General features: G+C 38.4%; 4 long non-coding RNA genes across 4 annotated transcripts; all 4 read right to left on the bottom strand.

Annotated features, from left to right (window-relative positions):
• Positions 1–589: 589 nt before the first annotated feature.
• On the bottom strand, positions 590–1,615 carry LOC144986633 (uncharacterized). Its single transcript, XR_013650464.1, has 3 exons — positions 1,530–1,615; positions 1,059–1,136; positions 590–667 (listed from the first exon to the last, which is right to left on the bottom strand). It is a non-coding gene; the product is annotated as an uncharacterized LOC144986633 (long non-coding RNA).
• Positions 1,616–1,998: 383 nt separating this feature from the next.
• LOC144986631 (uncharacterized) lies at positions 1,999–3,024 on the bottom strand. The gene is made up of 3 exons (XR_013650462.1): positions 2,939–3,024; positions 2,468–2,545; positions 1,999–2,076 (listed from the first exon to the last, which is right to left on the bottom strand). It is a non-coding gene; the product is annotated as an uncharacterized LOC144986631 (long non-coding RNA).
• A 385-nt stretch (positions 3,025–3,409) lies between these two features.
• On the bottom strand, positions 3,410–4,437 carry LOC144986630 (uncharacterized). Its single transcript, XR_013650461.1, has 3 exons — positions 4,352–4,437; positions 3,881–3,958; positions 3,410–3,487 (listed from the first exon to the last, which is right to left on the bottom strand). It is a non-coding gene; the product is annotated as an uncharacterized LOC144986630 (long non-coding RNA).
• A 385-nt stretch (positions 4,438–4,822) lies between these two features.
• LOC144986629 (uncharacterized) lies at positions 4,823–10,705 on the bottom strand. The gene is made up of 6 exons (XR_013650460.1): positions 10,566–10,705; positions 9,299–9,419; positions 6,014–6,176; positions 5,621–5,813; positions 5,451–5,528; positions 4,823–4,900 (listed from the first exon to the last, which is right to left on the bottom strand). It is a non-coding gene; the product is annotated as an uncharacterized LOC144986629 (long non-coding RNA).
• Positions 10,706–21,368: the final 10,663 nt, after the last annotated feature.

Raw genomic sequence — 21,368 nt, 5'->3', positions numbered from 1 at the left:
AATACAGGCATCCTTTACTGTAGATGTTACCAGTGATCCATGTACCTTCATACTACTCAATATTAACATGCCTAAATGTTTCTACAATTACTAAATAGGTATTTAAACTGAAATTTACCTGCGGTGTGTCGTCTGGATAGGACCTGGAAGTGGGTGGATTCTCTTCTGCTGATTGACTTGGCTTTTCATTGGATTTCTGAGATGAAAGGATGGAGGCTGAATTAGATTCTTTGCTTAAACACTGAGCACATAGTCCTGCTACAACCTGGACCTGTCCAGTTGAGTATTACACAGGACATGTGTGTAAGAGTGATCATTAGGACAACTTCACTTCCAGTATACTAGTTTTAACACTATGTCCTGCTAATGTCAGAACCTGTCCAGTTGAGTATTACACAGGACACGTGTGTATGAGCGCTTAATGGGACAACCTGCTTTGTCCTGTTCATGCTTCTAAAGGAATTTGTATCAAATACAGGCATCCTTTACTGTAGATGTTACCAGTGATCCATGTACCTTCATACTACTCAATATTAACATGCCTAAATGTTTCTACAATTACTAAATAGGTATTTAAACTGAAATTTACCTGCGGTGTGTCGTCTGGATAGGACCTGGAAGTGGGTGGATTCTCTTCTGCTGATTGACTTGGCTTTTCTTTGGATTTCTGAGATGAAAGGATGGAGGCTGAATTAGATTCTTTGCTTAAACACTGAGCACAGTCCTGCTAAAACCTGGACCTGTCCAGTTGAGTATTACACAGGACATGTGTGTAAGAGTGATCATTAGGACAACTTCAATTCCAGTATACTAGTTTTAACACTATGTCCTGCTAATGTCAGAACCTGTCCAGTTGAGTATTACACAGGACACGTGTGTATGAGCGCTTAATGGGACAACCTGCTTTGTCCTGTTCATTTTTCTAAAGGAATTTGTATCAAATACAGGCATCCTTTACTGTAGATGTTACCAGTGATCCATGTACCTTCATACTACTCAATATTAACATGCCTAAATGTTTCTACAATTACTAAATAGGTATTTAAACTGAAATTTACCTGTGGTGTGTCGTCTGGATAGGACCCGGAAGTGGGTAGATTCTCTTCTGCTGATTGACTTGGCTTTTCTTTGGATTTCTGAGATGAAAGGATGGAGGCTGAATTAGATTCTTTGCTTAAACACTGAGCACATAGTCCTGCTACAACCTGGACCTGTCCAGTTGAGTATTACACAGGACATGTGTGTAAGAGTGATCATTAGGACAACTTCACTTCCAGTATACTAGTTTTAACACTATGTCCTGCTAATGTCAGAACCTGTCCAGTTGAGTATTACACAGGACACGTGTGTATGAGCGCTTAATGGGACAACCTGCTTTGTCCTGTTCATGCTTCTAAAGGAATTTGTATCAAATACAGGCATCCTTTACTGTAGATGTTACCAGTGATCCATGTACCTTCATACTACTCAATATTTAAATGCCTAAATGTTTCTACAATTACTAAATAGGTATTTAAACTGAAATTTACCTGCGGTGTGTCGTCTGGATAGGACCCGGAAGTGGGTGGATTCTCTTCTGCTGATTGACTTGGCTTTTCTTTGGATTTCTGAGATGAAAGGATGGAGGCTGAATTAGATTCTTTGCTTAAACACTGAGCACAGTCCTGCTAAAACCTGGACCTGTCCAGTTGAGTATTACACAGGACATGTGTGTAAGAGTGATCATTAGGACAACTTCACTTCCAGTATACTAGTTTTAACACTATGTCCTGCTAATGTCAGAACCTGTCCAGTTGAGTATTACACAGGACACGTGTGTATGAGCGCTTAATGGGACAACCTGCTTTGTCCTGTTCATGCTTCTAAAGGAATTTGTATCAAATACAGGCATCCTTTACTGTAGATGTTACCAGTGATCCATGTACCTTCATACTACTCAATATTAACATGCCTAAATGTTTCTACAATTACTAAATAGGTATTTAAACTGAAATTTACCTGCGGTGTGTCGTCTGGATAGGACCTGGAAGTGGGTGGATTCTCTTCTGCTGATTGACTTGGCTTTTCTTTGGATTTCTGAGATGAAAGGATGGAGGCTGAATTAGATTCTTTGCTTAAACACTGAGCACAGTCCTGCTAAAACCTGGACCTGTCCAGTTGAGTATTACACAGGACATGTGTGTAAGAGTGATCATTAGGACAACTTCAATTCCAGTATACTAGTTTTAACACTATGTCCTGCTAATGTCAGAACCTGTCCAGTTGAGTATTACACAGGACACGTGTGTATGAGCGCTTAATGGGACAACCTGCTTTGTCCTGTTCATTCTTCTAAAGGAATTTGTATCAAATACAGGCATCCTTTACTGTAGATGTTACCAGTGATCCATGTACCTTCATACTACTCAATATTAACATGCCTAAATGTTTCTACAATTACTAAATAGGTATTTAAACTGAAATTTACCTGCGGTGTGTCGTCTGGATAGGACCCGGAAGTGGGTGGATTCTCTTCTGCTGATTGACTTGGCTTTTCTTTGGATTTCTGAGATGAAAGGATGGAGGCTGAATTAGATTCTTTGCTTAAACACTGAGCACATAGTCCTGCTAAAACCTGGACCTGTCCAGTTGAGTATTACACAGGACATGTGTGTAAGAGTGATCATTAAGACAACTTCAATTCCAGTATACTAGTTTTAACACTATGTCCTGCTAATGTCAGAACCTGTCCAGTTGAGTATTACACAGGACACGTGTGTATGAGCGCTTAATGGGACAACCTGCTTTGTCCTGTTCATTCTTCTAAAGGAATTTGTATCAAATACAGGCATCCTTTACTGTAGATGTTACCAGTGATCCATGTACCTTCATACTACTCAATATTTAAATGCCTAAATGTTTCTACAATTACTAAATAGGTATTTAAACTGAAATTTACCTGCGGTGTGTCGTCTGGATAGGACCCGGAAGTGGGTGGATTCTCTTCTGCTGATTGACTTGGCTTTTCTTTGGATTTCTGAGATGAAAGGATGGAGGCTGAATTAGATTCTTTGCTTAAACACTGAGCAAATAGTCCTGCTACAACCTGGACCTGTCCAGTTGAGTATTACACAGGACATGTGTGTAAGAGTGATCATTAGGACAACTTCAATTCCAGTATACTAGTTTTAACACTATGTCCTGCTAATGTCAGAACCTGTCCAGTTGAGTATTACACAGGACACGTGTGTATGAGCGCTTAATGGGACAACCTGCTTTGTCCTGTTCATGCTTCTAAAGGAATTTGTATCAAATACAGGCATCCTTTACTGTAGATGTTACCAGTGATCCATGTACCTTCATACTACTCAATATTAACATGCCTAAATGTTTCTACAATTACTAAATAGGTATTTAAACTGAAATTTACCTGCGGTGTGTCGTCTGGATAGGACCTGGAAGTGGGTGGATTCTCTTCTGCTGATTGACTTGGCTTTTCTTTGGATTTCTGAGATGAAAGGATGGAGGCTGAATTAGATTCTTTGCTTAAACACTGAGCAAATAGTCCTGCTACAACCTGGACCTGTCCAGTTGAGTATTACACAGGACATGTGTGTAAGAGTGATCATTAGGACAACTTCAATTCCAGTATACTAGTTTTAACACTATGTCCTGCTAATGTCAGAACCTGTCCAGTTGAGTATTACACAGGACACGTGTGTATGAGCGCTTAATGGGACAACCTGCTTTGTCCTGTTCATTCTTCTAAAGGAATTTGTATCAAATACAGGCATCCTTTACTGTAGATGTTACCAGTGATCCATGTACCTTCATACTACTCAATATTAACATGCCTAAATGTTTCTACAATTACTAAATAGGTATTTAAACTGAAATTTACCTGCGGTGTGTCGTCTGGATAGGACCCGGAAGTGGGTGGATTCTCTTCTGCTGATTGACTTGGCTTTTCTTTGGATTTCTGAGATGAAAGGATGGAGGCTGAATTAGATTCTTTGCTTAAACACTGAGCACATAGTCCTGCTAAAACCTGGACCTGTCCAGTTGAGTATTACACAGGACATGTGTGTAAGAGTGATCATTAAGACAACTTCAATTCCAGTATACTAGTTTTAACACTATGTCCTGCTAATGTCAGAACCTGTCCAGTTGAGTATTACACAGGACACGTGTGTATGAGCGCTTAATGGGACAACCTGCTTTGTCCTGTTCATTCTTCTAAAGGAATTTGTATCAAATACAGGCATCCTTTACTGTAGATGTTACCAGTGATCCATGTACCTTCATACTACTCAATATTTAAATGCCTAAATGTTTCTACAATTACTAAATAGGTATTTAAACTGAAATTTACCTGCGGTGTGTCGTCTGGATAGGACCCGGAAGTGGGTGGATTCTCTTCTGCTGATTGACTTGGCTTTTCTTTGGATTTCTGAGATGAAAGGATGGAGGCTGAATTAGATTCTTTGCTTAAACACTGAGCAAATAGTCCTGCTACAACCTGGACCTGTCCAGTTGAGTATTACACAGGACATGTGTGTAAGAGTGATCATTAGGACAACTTCAATTCCAGTATACTAGTTTTAACACTATGTCCTGCTAATGTCAGAACCTGTCCAGTTGAGTATTACACAGGACACGTGTGTATGAGCGCTTAATGGGACAACCTGCTTTGTCCTGTTCATGCTTCTAAAGGAATTTGTATCAAATACAGGCATCCTTTACTGTAGATGTTACCAGTGATCCATGTACCTTCATACTACTCAATATTAACATGCCTAAATGTTTCTACAATTACTAAATAGGTATTTAAACTGAAATTTACCTGCGGTGTGTCGTCTGGATAGGACCTGGAAGTGGGTGGATTCTCTTCTGCTGATTGACTTGGCTTTTCTTTGGATTTCTGAGATGAAAGGATGGAGGCTGAATTAGATTCTTTGCTTAAACACTGAGCAAATAGTCCTGCTACAACCTGGACCTGTCCAGTTGAGTATTACACAGGACATGTGTGTAAGAGTGATCATTAGGACAACTTCAATTCCAGTATACTAGTTTTAACACTATGTCCCGCTAATGTCAGAACCTGTCCAGTTGAGTATTACACAGGACACGTGTGTATGAGCGCTTAATGGGACAACCTGCTTTGTCCTGTTCATGCTTCTAAAGTAAATGGTAAATGGTAAATGGCGTATACTTGTATAGCGCCTTTCTTCCTACAAGGACAAAGTGCTTTACAGTCACAGACCCATTCACCCAGTCACACACACATTCACACACTGGTGGCGGCTCCGCTGCCAAACACAGGCGCCTGCCTACCACCAAGGAATTTTTATCAAATACAGGCATCCTTTATGGTCGATGTTACCAGTGATCCATGTACCTTCATACTACTCAATATTTAAATACCTAAATGTTTCTACAATTGCTAAATAGATATTTATACTGAAATTTACCTGCGATGTGTCGTCTGGAGAGGACCTGGAAGTTGATGGATTCTCTTCTGCTGATTGACTTGGCTTTTCTTTGGATTTCTGAGATGAAAGGATGAAGAGTAAATCATATTCTTTAATTTAAATATAGAATTATACATTATTTTAAAGCATAACAATAACTTTACAGATACCTTGATTCTCCATGGCCATTCGGAGTCACCATAATTATAGGTGATTTCTTCTCCAGGACCAATATCCTTGATTGCAAATAAACAGAGATGGGGTTCTCCATTCACTCTGGTAATGGTCATTTTGCTGTTTGGGCTCACTTCATCATCATTTATTAGTCTTCCAAGTGACCCGTCCTCTCTAGCAGCATCAATACTAAAATATGAAGCAGACAATAAGTTATGCTACATAGGGAAGTTATTGAGCACATTGAGTATTTAAGACGAAATAACATTCCTGCTACAACCTAAAACTTCCATGGAACATTACAAATGTTTAACCTTGTCTTAGACTAAACTACTTTTTACCAGTAAGAGAGTAGAGATGACATTACCATTAAAAAAGAAGATACATACCATAACAACTTTCCATTGAACTGGAAATCAAACATAAAAACCTTCAGGGCGTCATGGTAAACTTTCAGTCTGCTTTCTTGTTCCTTTTTTGATATGAGCTGTCCTCTGTATTCAAGAAGGAAATCTCCCTTTTGAAAGGGCCGGGAGCTGAACACACCTCGACCTACAAGTAACAAACACATCACAAAGAAAGGAGAGTAATAAAAAAAGAAACAATGCAAAGTTATCATAGAGCAGGGCTCCAGACTGCGACCAAAATTTGAGAGTGTGCGACTGAATTTTACACCCAGTCGCACATGTGCCACCAGTAAATTTGCCTCCCCCGCCCTCCGTATTTTGTATACATTAAACGTGGAAGGGGCACATCAATCATCAATGAAATAATCAATGAGACGCGAGGACGGACGGACGGACGGACAGACAGACACACTCGCGCGAATACTCATGAGACCGGAGCACATGCGAGCGCACACTCGAGTGTCATTGAGGGATGCCTGAGGCGGCCAATGCGTGTGAGAAGAATAGGGAAAGTTACTGTAAGTGGCTAAAATGCGTGGAGGGGGAGGGGCCTAGAGATAATCGAGTGCGCGTTAACATCTGTGGGAAGGAAACAGAGACAAATATCATCACAACCTGATATGTGCGTCTGAGCTATGAGCAAGCAAACTATTGATTCGTTCTTCTGACCTGCGGCTAGTGTACCAGTGCCAGTCTACAGCAGGGGTCTCTAACTCGCAAAGCAAACCACGGCTCTCATCATGCACGGCTGTTACGGCAGCACACCACTCCCGCGGGAGATGGTCAGCTGAGGAGAATAAATGTCCCACACGTTCATGCCTGACAGCTAACGGGGCTCTAGCATTAAACACGTGTGAGCGACAACATGATTTAAAAAACCGGCGGGGAAAGTGCAACAATAGACGTGTTTAAGATGAACCAGTGCCCTGGGGGGGGGGGGGGGGGGGGGGGGGGCATGAGGGCAAAGCTGCAGCAAGACTGAAGGACAACAGGAATTAGGAGTTGTCCTTAACATTCAATTTTGATTTGATTTGATTTTTTTTTATTTGAAATGGTTTATTTCAAGCAATCAAATAGAAGTTATACACAGAAGCAATATAATCATCAGTTATACATTCATACAGTAACTAATCAAACTTAGGATAATTAGACATAATTAATAAATATTGCTTGAAAGGGAGTGGAAGGAAGCGAACTTATATAATTCCACCCCGTTATACTATAACCATTTTATTACATGATTTATCAATATCCGGTTCCTAGGTTTTATCAGACAGAATTAAGAATCATAAGGTATCAATAAGGCACATGCCAAAGATGAATTACTTAAGTACTACGTCAAAAATAACTATTTTAGAAATTAACATGGCAAATGCAGCATCTGAAATATATGCAAATTATGTTACTTTTAAAAGTCATTCATATGCTTTAAAAAATAATACTATACCAGTAAAATAGACAACACTGTTTCAGGAATTTTCATGGCAAAATTTCATCAAGTATCAAAAGTTAAAAACATGTGCAAAGTTATGCTACATTAGGAAAGATTTTTGAATCAATTTATCAATTTTAGGAGCTAGTGAAGTAATATCATCAAAAGTCAATCAATTTAAAAATTTTCAAAAGTGATTAATCATTTGTTTTACTCTTTTTATATATATATATATATATTTTTTTAATAATAAAGTAATACTGTTGGGGAAAAATAAAAAGGGTCCATAAACTGTCGAATTGTCCAAGGTTGGCATTTCTTCTTTTACTGATAACAGCTGATCTCCTGGGTTCAAAACAGAGTTTATAGTTCTCTTCGATGTTATGTCTGCAGACATTAGATTCAGATCCATATCCTTCTTCAGCTGATATCAGCTGCGGTGAAAGTTGAGGTCAAGTTGTCTGCAGGTCAGAACTCTGCTGTTATTCAGGTGACGTCAGACGATGGAGAAAGTGATGATTCCTGGTGTCATATTTCTTGAAATTATTTGGCTTTAGCTAATTTAGTTTTAATATGCTTCCCCCCCTAAATATGATCTGTGATATTGCACCTTTTATAATTATTTTAATGTTTTGTAATGTATGTAGCCTTTTTTTAATCAGTTGGTATTTTAAATTATTCTAATTGATCAGTGAACTACAAAAAACCCATCAGGACACATGTCCCATAATGCAGTGTTTTTCAACCAGTGTGCCGCGGCACACTAGTGTGCCGTGGGAGATGGTCAAGTGTGCCGTGGTAAATTGCCCTCATTAACTGATTTAACAACATTTTCCATCTCCAGGATTTCAGTTCTTTGTTCATCCCTACAGGCCCTGATAAAACACTGAGTAGTTAGGAATATGAAAGATCGTAAAATACTTTTTTCTTTGTGTTTATTTGATTCTATTAAATACATTTTGATAAGAATGACGATACCACGATTTAGCCCCAGCTTCAGCTGTGTCAGGAAAAGTTCCGCCCCTTTAACTGTTTCCACCAATCATTCTTGGGATCTTAATCACATGTCATCAGTCTGACCAATCAGAAGTGGTTAAAGTCTTCACTTCCTTGCTCTAAATTCGCTGATAAAGTCTATTTGGTGTCGCCAACATGAATTTCCATCCTCTAATGTGTACATACATTTAAGTATTGTTTGAAACTGTGAAATGACTAAAAGGTTACTACGGTAATCACTTTGCTGCTAAAAACTTTTTTTATTCTAAATTTATGGTATTTTGTTTGCTATTTGTACTGTCATGACAGCGATGGTGCTGTCAGTTTAGCTTGTTGCATCTTTAAAAGTGCAGAATAAAATGTGACAATGAATTTGAAACAGCGCATTGTAATTTCGGCATCTATTATTAAAGTATTTATTCGTAATACAGTGGAGATTAGTAGATTTGGTTAGAATGTTGATTTAAGGTATGCCCCCTAAATTTTCTGGTTGTGCCCCTAAAATTTTAGTTGGGGGCCACAGTGCTCCTAGTGAAAAAAAGTTAGTCTGGAGCCCTGTATAGTGGGAACTGAATAGTCTATTTAATTCAGTTTTCTGATTGTAGGTTTTTGCTTTTGGGAGTGTGTGTGAATTAGGTTGCGCAATATAAATGAAACACTTAACTAATACACAATGACCATGCCAAAAATAATCTAGATAAAACTTAATTGAGGATCTGATTTGGGATCAATATCACATACTGCAAATAATGCTCTATGACAGAAGAACCTAAATTATGTGTTTTTCATGTTGATTTCAAACATTGAAAAAAAATTGCATAAATACTTCAGTGGCTCACCTTTAAATGAATCAATGTATCTAATATCAAATCCTTCCTTATCTTCACCCAAGGAGCAATAATACAAAGCATCTTGTCTGGGATTTCTTCTAGCCCTCTGTGGCCTCTGTGCTGCCATCTCCTGCAAAGACTATGTGTTAATTCAGATTTATTTATATAGTGCTTTTCCTGCTTTCAAGCATCTCAAAGTGCTTTCCACAGTAACATAAATAACAGTAATACGAAAAAGCATTCATAAATAAATAAAATAAAAACAAACAAATACATAAAAACATCAAAATCCAGCAACATGCACATCCCGCAAGTAAAATATACAATAAAATCATGTGGGCATGTAAGAACCAAGTAAAAGCTACGCTAAAAAGATTAGTTTTGAGCTTTTTCTTAAAAACCTTAATGGCTTCAGCGACTGCTATTGGGACAAGAGTCACCGTGAGACACTTATTTTAGGGATGTCTAACCAGCACCACAAAGTCCTGTAAAGACAATCATGCCATAAAGGTTGCACTGACCGGATTACATAATTATGCAAAACAGTGAAATTAAGTAATTAGGTAGGCGTGGGATTTTATAAGTTTGCTTCTTCCCACTCCTTTTCAAGCAATCAAACTCTACTAACTTTAGTTAATTATCACAAAAAATGAATGAACCATATGTGACATAAGTGTGTTTTATTTTTTTCTAATCAATGCATTTAATTGTTTCTGTGATGAGTTTGAAATAATTGTGTTTTGTCCTGTATTTTTTACGCTTGAAATATACCAATCAATCATTATTGATATTAGCTAGTTGACAAGAACCTCAGTATTTACCTAAAAGTTAAAACCCCAGTCATACAGATGAACACCGAACACAGAAAACCGCACTATTTAAAGAGCACTTGATGAATTTAATGGTTTTTAAAAGGTACACATTAAACCAAAGCCATTCGGTAACATCACAAAATGAAAGTCAATGCAAAGATGTAAGCCGGCGGTCCTGGCTGCAGCGCAATGAAAAGCGGACAAGCTAGTTCGAAAGAGAGGCGGCGAAAGTCCGCGAAAGTGAAAAACAACAAACATTACTTGAAAGGATGTTTCTTACCTGGTCCACAGTCAGGTGATACGACATTAAACCAAGCAATTCACACCACAAAACGAAAGTCAATGCAAAGATGTAAGCCGGCGGTCGAGCGCAATGAAAAGCGGACGAGCTAGTTCGAAAGAGAGGCGGCGAAAGTACGAGAAAGTGAAAAGAAACACACATTACTTAAAATGATGGTTCTTACCTGGTCCACAGTCAGGTGATACGTTTTGCATTAATTCCTTTCCGCTAGAGAATCTGGCTGCAGAAGAAATTATTCCGCTCGAGGATCGTTAGCCGAAAGTTCTTGATCAGATCAGATGAGGCGTACACGTGCGTACCAACCAGCGCAAACGTCCGCTACTGCCCCCTACTGCTGTGGAGTGTGAATCTTTAGTGAACCATCAGGTCTCCCAGAAGTCTGCAAGCTTTAAAACTCCCACGACTGCAATTTTGACGGGTGGCCTTCTGGCCAATGGAAGGCCAGACTAAATGATGATGTTATGTATTGATGAAAAATTCAGCTTTTTATAGACAACTGGCTTTTTTTATCCACTCCCTAAAATGACCCCTCTCTTTCAGCTCCCAAACAGTTCTTCAAGTTGCTTCTCAATTATTTTTTGCCAGGCCCCCCCTAGGAAAAAGAAAATGTTTCGCGCCCACCTAACCCCCACCCCCCCACACACTCGTGCAGTGACAATATATATATTAGGTAAATATCTATAAAAATTGTGTAAGTATACTTAAAATTGTATCTTTTAACATTAACAAAAGAAAAAAGAAAAATGAATCCTTTTTCAAATTTCAAATCATATTAACTTTATTTTGTCACACAGAAACCCTGTTCTAGTCTTAAGCAGAAAAGAAGTTTAAAGTGCCTGTATTAAAGTACTATTTGAGAAGCACTGATTTACTGATTATGACTGACAATTTTTTTATACTAAATACTAAACAAATTCAAAGTGAAATACTGGGCATGCCAACCAAAATACAATGGGCAAAAATAAATAAATACATAAATAAAAAATGTTTTAAAAAAAAAGTTTTTTATTTGTATTTATCTATTTTGTCACAACCAGGGTTGGCATTGAAAATTACCAATTCCCTTAGCTTGGAGGAGCTGGTCTGAATTCTTCATTGTGTGAATGCTTCAAAGCATTCGCACAATAGTGACCCTGTTTACCTTTAGTATTGTTCTTTATATCTTTTTCTGTATTTTTTTTACATAAAATCTTGAGTACACTTTTAGCAATTTATGCAATCCTGGTATCAAAATGTTCAGCACGCTCAGGAGAAGGATGCTTAGTCTTTTGGTATTGGTAAAACCTTACGGTCTTTACGATATTACACAATTTACACCAATTGTAGCTCCCTAGAAAATGAATAGGATTTTCTTTTTAAAAACCTTTAAAAACGGTGTTTCCTTTTAAACCCTTTGGTATCAAAACACTCAGTAAGTTAAAGACATTTATGCTTGTACTTATGTTATTCGTATTTTTTACGGTTTTTAAAATTTAGTCAATTTATGCTAATTTACTAGCCTCATTGAAAATTATGGGAATTTTTTTAAAATCCTTTACAAAATGTGTTCACTTTTGAAGCGTATCCAATATTTGTATCAAAACATTCAGCAAGTTAAGCACATTTATGCTTGTATTGACAAAGTAGAGGTTGAAGCATTCATCAGTGGATCTCTTCCTAACATCGATGGGGTGTCACTCAAGTTTAGCCATCTGTTTCAGCTGAACAATTGGCTCTCCAGAGAGTGTGCTTCCAGAGGATTCCATTACATTGAGAACTTCAATACATTCTGGAAACGAAAGGACCTATTCATGGGAAGAGGCCCACACCTGAACAGAGGTGGAGCAAGAGAGTTAGTGAAGAACCTCCTCCACGCTCTGGGGCATAGAGGCCAAGGCAGTAAGGAAGGACCGAGCCAGTGTCCCAGGAACCACAGCACAACAGCAACAACAATTACCTCCACCACCATCGGTCAATGACTTGGATCCAGCAGCACCAGCACCACAACCACCTCCATCTAAGGACTCAGCTGCACCAGCATCACAACAACCACCGCCAGCTAAGGACCCAACTGCAGAACCACAACAACAACCACCAGATTTGGCTCCAGAAATACCAACATCTGACCAGCTGTGGGCGCCGCCTGCTACATTTACTCCCAGTGAAGACTCACTTTCCTTTTCGTCCCCCCCACTTTCACCCATGGCCCTACCTAGCCATTTTGATAGCCTGATTAAGTCAGGAATTAAGATGGCTCCCCTAACACCTGTGAGCCTCACACCACACAGGAGCTCTCCTCCTACCCCTCCAGCGCCCCCTCCTTATCCTTCACCCAAAGTCCCTCCAACACGTCCTTCATCCAAAGCCCCTCCAACACGCCCCCTCCGTCGTTCACCCAAATCCCGTCCAGCTCCCGCTCCTCCTGGTCCATCACCCAAACTACCCTCAACTCAACCTCTCCTGCGCACCTCTAGACGTGCTATCCCCCAGAGCTAGGATGAAACGGGCCCCCAGTGTCCTAGGAAAGGTTATGTCAAACTGGGGCCCTGTGATGAACAACTTCCTTCTGGTGCTATACCTGTAGTTGCACTATGTAGAATGCAAAAAAGGGCAGTTAGACTGTCCAATCAAAGAAATCTAGTTCATATCCCCTGCAAGAAGGTTTTGACCAGTCCCAAGGAAACTAATCTCAAACTTGCTGCACTCAATGTCAGATCTTTATGCAACAAATCTTTTAAAAAATTTTAAAAAATTTTTAAATCAATAATCTTATCTCTTCTTTTAATCTTGATTTTATGTTATTAACTGAAACATGGCTTGACAAAAACACAGGAAACATAGTTCTAGGTGAATCAACTCCCCCCAACTACAAACATGAATCGGAAATACGAGAAAATAAAAAGGGTGGAGGCGTTTCTGCACTGTTTAGAGATAATATTGCAACCCGCAGACTATCATTTGGTGTGTTTTCATCATTTGAGTATGTGTCCTTTAAGATTGAGTTAAAACAAACTCCTCCCTTACTCTGCATAGTCATGTACAAACCTCCTCAGCACAGCCAAAGTTTCATTGATGATTTTACTGAAATGCTCTCAGTTGTGTGCACAGACTTTGATGGTCTAGTCATTACAGGTGATTTTAATGTTTATGTTGATAATGTCAATGACAGAAATGCAAAAGAGCTCAATGCTGTCCTTGAAACCTTTGATCTAATTCACCATGTGAGTTGCCCCATCCACAGCAGAGGGCACGCTCTGGACCTGCTCATCACAAAGGGGGTTAATATTTACAACGTCAGTGTGGTTGATGTTGCCCTCTCTGATCATTTCTGTGTATTCTTTGACCTGTCTGTTGCTCCCAAACCACCGCCTGGCCCTGCAGTTGTCCAAAGGAGACAAATAAATGAGAGCACTAGGGCACAGTTTGTAGAAATGATAGACCCTGAAAACACCTCTGGTGCCAATGTTGATGAAATGCTGAATTCTGTTACTTCTAGCATCTTGAATGTTCTGGATGCCATTGCCCCTATGAAGGTTAAATTGAGAAAACATAGACAGAAAGCTCCCTGGAGGAACGATGATCTAGTCAGGGCACAGAAACAACAGTGCCGCAGACCTTAGCGAAAGTGGCGCAAGTCAAAACTCCAGGTTCATTATGAAATGTATAAGGGGGAGTTGTACGCTTACAACCAGATCTTATGCAGAACAAGGGAAAGGTACTTCTCTGAAATCATTGGAAGTTGCAGCAGCAACTCTCGTGTCCTGTTCAGAACAGTAAACAGATTAACTAACCCTCCAACCCAGCTACCAATAGAACTGGTTTGCACACCAAAATGTAATGAGTTTGCTTTATTTTTTAATGACAAGGTTCAGGGCATTAAAAAAGCCATCAACTCCACAACACATATAACTATCCAACGGCCACCTACTCACTCTAAGCTGACTCACTTTGTACCTGTCACTGACCAAACTGTCCAAGAGACCATCACCCGTCTGAGCTCGTCTACATGCTGCCTTGATGTGTTACCCACTAGATTTCTAAAGTCTGTCCTGAACAGTGTGTTGCCACCAATTATTCAAATAGTTAACATGTCTCTTCAATTTGGAATATTTCCAGAGGTCTTAAAAACTGCAGTCATTAAACCTCTCCTGAAGACAAGCGGTCTTGATCCCACTGTACTGAATAATTACAGACCTATCTCTAATCTGCCATTTTTAGGAAAAGTCCTTGAAAAAGTTGTCTACCAACAGCTCACTGATTTTCTCTTATTAAACAATTCATTTGATGTTTAACAGTCAGGTTTTAGACCCCATCATAGCACAGAAACTGCTCTTATCAAGGTAACCAACGACATCCGCCTGAACAATGATGATGGCAAAGTCTCTGTCTTAATCCTGTTAGACCTGAGTGCTGCCTTTGATACTGTTGATCATGGGATCCTTTTTCACAGACTCCAAGACTGGGTTGGCATCTCTGGATCTGCCCTAAGTTGGCTCAAGTCTTATCTAGAAGACAGGAAATATTTTGTTGAAATTGGGAGTTGTGTCTCAGACTACATGGCCTTGACTTGTGGTGTGCCCCAGGGATCGATCCTGGGACCCCTTCTGTTCAACCTCTACATGCTGCCACTAGGGCAGTTAATACACAGTAATAACATATCTTATCACAACTATGCAGATGATACTCAGCTCTATGTGTCACTGACAACAGGTGAATATGGGCCGGTGGATACACTCAGCCACTGACTCCAACAGATCAGTGCGTGGATGCAGAACAACTTTCCCCAGCTAAACTCAAACAAGACCGAAGTTATTATTTTTGGCCCACAGAAACAAAGAGAAAGTGTCAGCAGCTACCTTCATTCTCTGTCTCTTAAACCCTCAAATCAAGTCAGAAATCTAGGGGTAATCATGGACTCTGACCTAAACTTTAACAGTCATATCAAGTCAGTAACATCAGCGGCATTTTACCATCTGAAAAACATTGCCAAAATCAAAAACATAGTGTCAAAGCCAGACCTGGAGATATTTATCCATGCATTTGTCTCCAGTAGTCTAGACTACTGTAACAGCCTGCTCACCGGCCTCTCCAAACGAGCTGTAAAACAGCTTTAGTACATCCAGAATGCTGCTGCTCGAGTCCTGACCAGAACCAGGAAGTATGATCACATTAGTCCTGTGCTCAGGTCTCTGCACTGGCTCCCTGTACCTCAAAGAATAGACTTCAAAGCAGCTCTGCTTGTGTACAAGTCTCTCCATGGCCGAGCACCAAAGTACATCTCTGACATGTTAGTGCCATATGAATCATCTCGTACTCTGAGGACCTCAGGGGCCGGCCTCCTGTTGATACCCAGAGTCAGAACTAAACAAGGGGAATCAGCGTTTCAATATTCTGCAGCTAAAATCTGGAACAGACTCCCTGAAGTCGTAAGACAGGCCTCTTCTGTGTTCATGTTCAAATCTAGACTTAAAACATTTCTGTTTAGCCGTGCATATGACTGAAAGGTCCTATCTGCACTTTTCTTTCCTCTCCTTCCTTTATTTTTAAATCAATTTTCAAATTTTTTCTTTTCTTTTAAAGTAAATTTTACGTTGATTATTTCTATGATGTATTGTGATTTTAATGCATTTTTCTGTTTTGTGAAGCACCTTGAATTACTTTGTGTACGAATTGTGCTATACAAATAAACTTGCCTTGCCTTGCCTTATTAATGGTATTTGTATTTTTACAATTATGATTTTTCGCAAGGTATGCCATTTTTATTTTTTATTTAATTTTTATTCATTAATAAAAACATATAATATAAACTTAAGTTGTAAACTCAAGCATGATAGAGAAGGAAAAAAAATGAAAAGGGGACAGAAACAGGAAAAACTAATTTTGTCTGGCCCTTTAACAATCAATAAATCAATCAATAAAAAAAGAAAGATACAGACACACAAGCATTCGGCTGATTCAGTATACAATAAGAGAAGATTGGGAAAGAAAAAAACAAAATCTTATAATTACATCAACCAGTGTGAAATGAACACCGTACCTCAGGGATGAGTAATTGTTATTTGTCTTAGTTTTCATTTATTTAATTGATTAAACTGGTTTTAATGTAGTTTTTAAGACTTGATACCGTTGTAGCATTTTTAATTTCTATGCTTAATTTATTCCATTTATCAACTCCATATATTGATACACATCGTTCTTTTAGCAGTATTCTGTGTTTTGGTTCAACAAATATCTCATGTCCTTTTAGATTAAATTTACTTTTTTTCATGTATCTTTTCATTCAATTAGGAGGAAGGCATTTCATATTTACTTTATACATACATTTCAAAATATTAAAGTTTATAAGATCAAAAAGTTTTAATAGTTTTAATTTAATAAATAATGAATTAGACAGGTCCGTATAATTACTTTTTGTAATAATTCTTATTGCTTTTATTGCAATATGTAGATTGGATGAATATATGTTTTATAAGTTGTACCCCAAATTTCTATACAGTAGTTCAGGTATGGCATAATCAAGGAATTATATAATAGATATATTATGAACTACTGTCTGAGAACCATTTTACTTTGTGTAGTACAGCAATTGCTTTTGCTATTTTGGATTTGACATTGTTAATTTGTGGTTTCCAAGATGGCTTTTTGTCTATAATAACTCCTAAAAAATTTACTTCTTTAACTTTTCTGATATTAATATTATCTATGTTTAATTTAACTGTATTTGTATTTTTATTACTAAATATCATATAATATGAATTGTCACTATTTATTGATAGTTTATTTCCGTCAAACCACGATTAAATTTTTCCTAACTCAATCTGCACCACCTCTATCATATGTTCAATATTGTCTCCCGTGTAATAAAAGGTTGTGTCGTCTGCAAATAAAATGGAATCAATTTTTTGGGATATTGAGTTTAAATCGTTTTTATAGATATTAAATAGTTTGGGCCGAGGACTGACCCTTGAGGTACACCACAGGTGATATGAGATAAATTAGATTTGGTGTTGTTTATTTGTACATATTGTTGTCGATCTTTTAGATTTTAGGGCCACCCCTTTGATCCTGTACCTGCTAAGTTTTTGAAGGAGAACCTGGTGATTTATTGTGTCAAATGCTTTTCTGACGTCTATAAAAATGCTAATGCGATGGTTCTTTTTGTCAATTGATTCTGATATTTCATTAGTGCCATTGTTGTTGAATGTTTTGCTCTAAAACCATATTGACTGTTGCATTTAATATTTTCTTTATTCAGGAATCTGTCTAGTCTATCTACATATCTTTTTTCTAGTATTTTGGAGAACTGGGACAGCAGAGATATTGGCCTGTAGTTGGAAAAAACATGTTTATCTCCATTTTTGTAGAGTGGTAAGACCTTGCCAATTTTCATCTTGTCTGGAAAGACTCCGAGTGTGAAAGATAAAGAATAAAGAATAGCTTAAAGGATGTATAACATAGTCAATTATGTCTTTTATCAGTGTCATATCTAGGTCGTCACAATCAGTAGACCTTTTGTTCTTACTCCCTTTTACACATTTTTTTATTTCTTCACTAGTTACTGGGTATAATAGCATGGTGTTTGAATTATTCTTTATATTTGAAGTAATATTATAGTCCGGTTTGTTTGGAATACAGTTTGCCAAGTTTGGTCCAAGATTTACAAAATAATTGTTAAATTCATTTGCTATTTTATTTATTTCATGGATTTCCATTTGTCCATTATCAAAATAATTAGTTACTGGTGGGCCTGTTTTATTCTTTTTTATTATTCCACATGTTTCCTTGATGTTGTTGCTGTTGTCTTCTAATAATTTACTGTAGTAGTCTTTTTTTTCACAGTTTACTAACCTCAATGAAAATGAATAGTAATTATTTCAAATCCTTTAAAAACTTTATGCGCTTTTAAAACCTATGCAATATGGGTATCAAAATGTTCAGCTAATTCTAAGTTAATATAAAAGTTTAGCAATGAGTATTCTAGCTTTTCTATTGTCTTCCTTTTTTTTGGGCGAATTATGAGTTAAGCTAGGATTTTAGCAACGTGTAAGTTTTTTTTAGCTAATTTGGGAAATATTTAGGTTCTTTGGATTAATTCTGAGTTGAGATATTATTTTAGCAACATGTTAGCTTTTTTGGCTAACATGCTGAGGTATTTTGGGCTAATTCTGAGATAATATTTTAGTAACCCGCTAGCTTTTTTTTAGCTAACCCTTCCGCTCTCTTTGGGGCCAGCCCTTACACTTCTGCTCATCGCAAAATGTGACATTTCTTCTGATCAATCCGGACCGGACTGGTCCTCTCTTGGCCAGTTTAGTATGGTCCAGGCTATTCAAGTGAGCATTTCCATTGAGTGTGTGAAGGAGCATCAAGGCGTATACCATAGCATGACATAGCTTTGTGTTTAAACGGTGTGACTACAGTGATAAGCAACAATGGCAGTTGTGCACAAGTGTGTGAAATAAACTGCTACAAACGGTGCCATAATTTGGTGCTTAATTTGATTGACATGTCAATCACTTCTACTCTCGTCAGTACTTTGAAGTTATAGCCAATCCTTTTGCCTTTCCTGTGATTGTAGGTCACTGACGAGGCGAGCACGAGAGCGCATGCCGCGCAGAGCTTGAACGTCTGGCTGTATTTCACAGCAGATCACAGAAGTTAGATAGAAAAAACAGAGAGCATTGTTTTTGGTGACACCTCTACAGCAGACTATACTGCTGTTAGAAATATAGGGGTTATATTTGACAGTTGCTTTAAATTTGACAAACAGATTGACATTGTCTTTAAAAGTTGATTTTATCACTTGCCCCTTTTAACTAAAGCTAAACCTTCCTGGTGCAGTAATCTTGAAATAGTTACTCACACCATGATCCCCTCCTGCATAAATTACTGCAACTCTCTGGACTTTGGTGTCAGCCAGCATGTACTGAACCGCCTCCAGTTAGTCCACAATACATCAGCACAACTGATAACTAGAACATCCAGACATGAACATATCACTCCAGTACTCAGGTCACTTCACTGACTTCCTGTTCTTTTTAGAATTTAGTTTACACTTTTAATGTTAAGCTCTTCGTGGTTTTGGCACAGTTTACGTAACTGAGCTAACTGTCCACGGCCATTCTTGAGTTTTAACCAGTATCTGCTTAATGTGTCCAGGTCAAAACAGAATTGCTGGGGTGAATGTACTTTCCCCTTTGTATCTTGCCCTCAGTTATGGAATAAAATTCCTGCAGAAATGTGCATGATATCTGACCTTAACAGTTCAAAATGTAAATTAAAAACATTCTTTTTTAGAAGTTTTTTTTAATGATTAGAAGTTGGTGTTTTTTATTTTCTTCAATTTGCTCTATTGCATTATTGTTAGTCTTTTATATATTTTATTGTTGCCTACTTTTTGTAATTGTATGCTGTTTTTATTTGGTTTTTAACATTCCTAATTTTAAGCTTTGTTTTTTCTTCTATTGCGATGCACTTTGGTTCACCTAAAGGCATTGTAAAGAGCTATAGAAATAAAGCTTCATTATTCAAGCAAAACAAGACAGAATTTGCAATGTGTTGAATACTTTTTCAAACCACTTTGTATATTTAATTTCCTTTGTGTGATAGTTAATAATACTTGAAACCTATGTAAAAATAATATAAAGCTTTATGTGTCATTTTAACAACAATTGAAAGGCTAATTATGAGCATTTCTCAGTATTCCAGCTGACAGTCACCATACATGAATAAGAAGGACAGTGTAATAATTACCAGGACATAACTCATTAATATTCACACATGTGTGAATATTAATGAAGTCCTGCTATACCACATGCAGCCTCTAGGGGCGTAGTGAGTCATACACAGGTGAGACACAAAAACGGGTATATATGTACTAAGAGGTCTTTTTCATTTTTTTGTTTTTTTTTGTTCTATAGGGTTAGTAGACCAATAGGAACCCTTCTACAGTCTTAGATTTTCTTAAGAATTAGGAGGACACTGGCCCTGTCCTACTAATTCAAAATGTCCTTCCAGTGTTGCGTGTATTCTGATCATTTGTCCTGCTAATGCAGGAAAACAAACGCACACACACACACACACACACACACACACAAGCATACCCACGTAGTTTTTCCAGTCATATTAACCTCTCACCTCATTTGTGTGTCAAAAGTGTCAAACAGAGGCGACGCTTAGTCAGCTGTTAAGACGCGACCGGGAGCAGTGGGCGGAAATGACGTCATCAGATAGATGTGTGGGAAAAACAACTTTTTCATGTAAATATTCTGTATTATTGTTTGTAGCATTTTGGGATGAAGGGATTTATCCCTAAAGGGTGTGGAATTATTATATGTTTTTTTTTCTTTATTTATTTTCTTTGAAATGGTTGGCAGAAATGGCCATAATGACAGGAAAATGCATAATCAGAGGTCTATCGAGAATTCAGCCTAATGGGAGGGGCTTAGACTATATGAGAGGGAGAGGTTAGTTGCCGCGGGCGGGCGATGAGGGAAGACATGAATGTGCTCCTCTCCTGTGTAATGCTGTTGAACGTATGTAAAATTTCACTGAGGATTATTGCACTTGGGGAATTGTGGAGAAAAATAAACCAGTTGCAATTGGAACACGACTGCCTGGATCTGTGAAACACCCATCCTCTTCACAAGTGGTGTCAGAAGTGGGATGGCAAGTCGTGGCAAGAAGGTAGCTCGCCATCCCAGGCGTACTGGATTACGCTCACAGCCCCAAAGAAAACCAGACCTGGCCACAGGTGCGGAAGCCGAGTGGGACACAGAAATGACCTCGGAAGAGGAAGAAGAGAAGCCCCACCCCGGCCTGGGATCATCAGGTGGAACAACTGACCTGGTTACCATGATGAAAACCTTCCTGGAGTCCCAGCAGCAGAGAGAACAAGGTCTCATACAGGAGTTACAAAATCTTAGGGCGGCCCTCCAACCTTGGCTGCGTGTAGTACCTGGGCCTGGGCTCAGGTACTACACGCAGC

This window comes from Oryzias latipes, chromosome 17 (genome assembly GCF_053564925.1).
Source record: "Oryzias latipes strain Hd-rR chromosome 17, Olatipes_Hd-rR_3.1".
In the NCBI taxonomy this organism is placed as follows: Eukaryota; Metazoa; Chordata; class Actinopteri; order Beloniformes; family Adrianichthyidae; genus Oryzias; species Oryzias latipes.
Note: the sequence above shows the minus strand (reverse complement) of the source record. Positions and strands in the feature narration are given on the sequence as shown.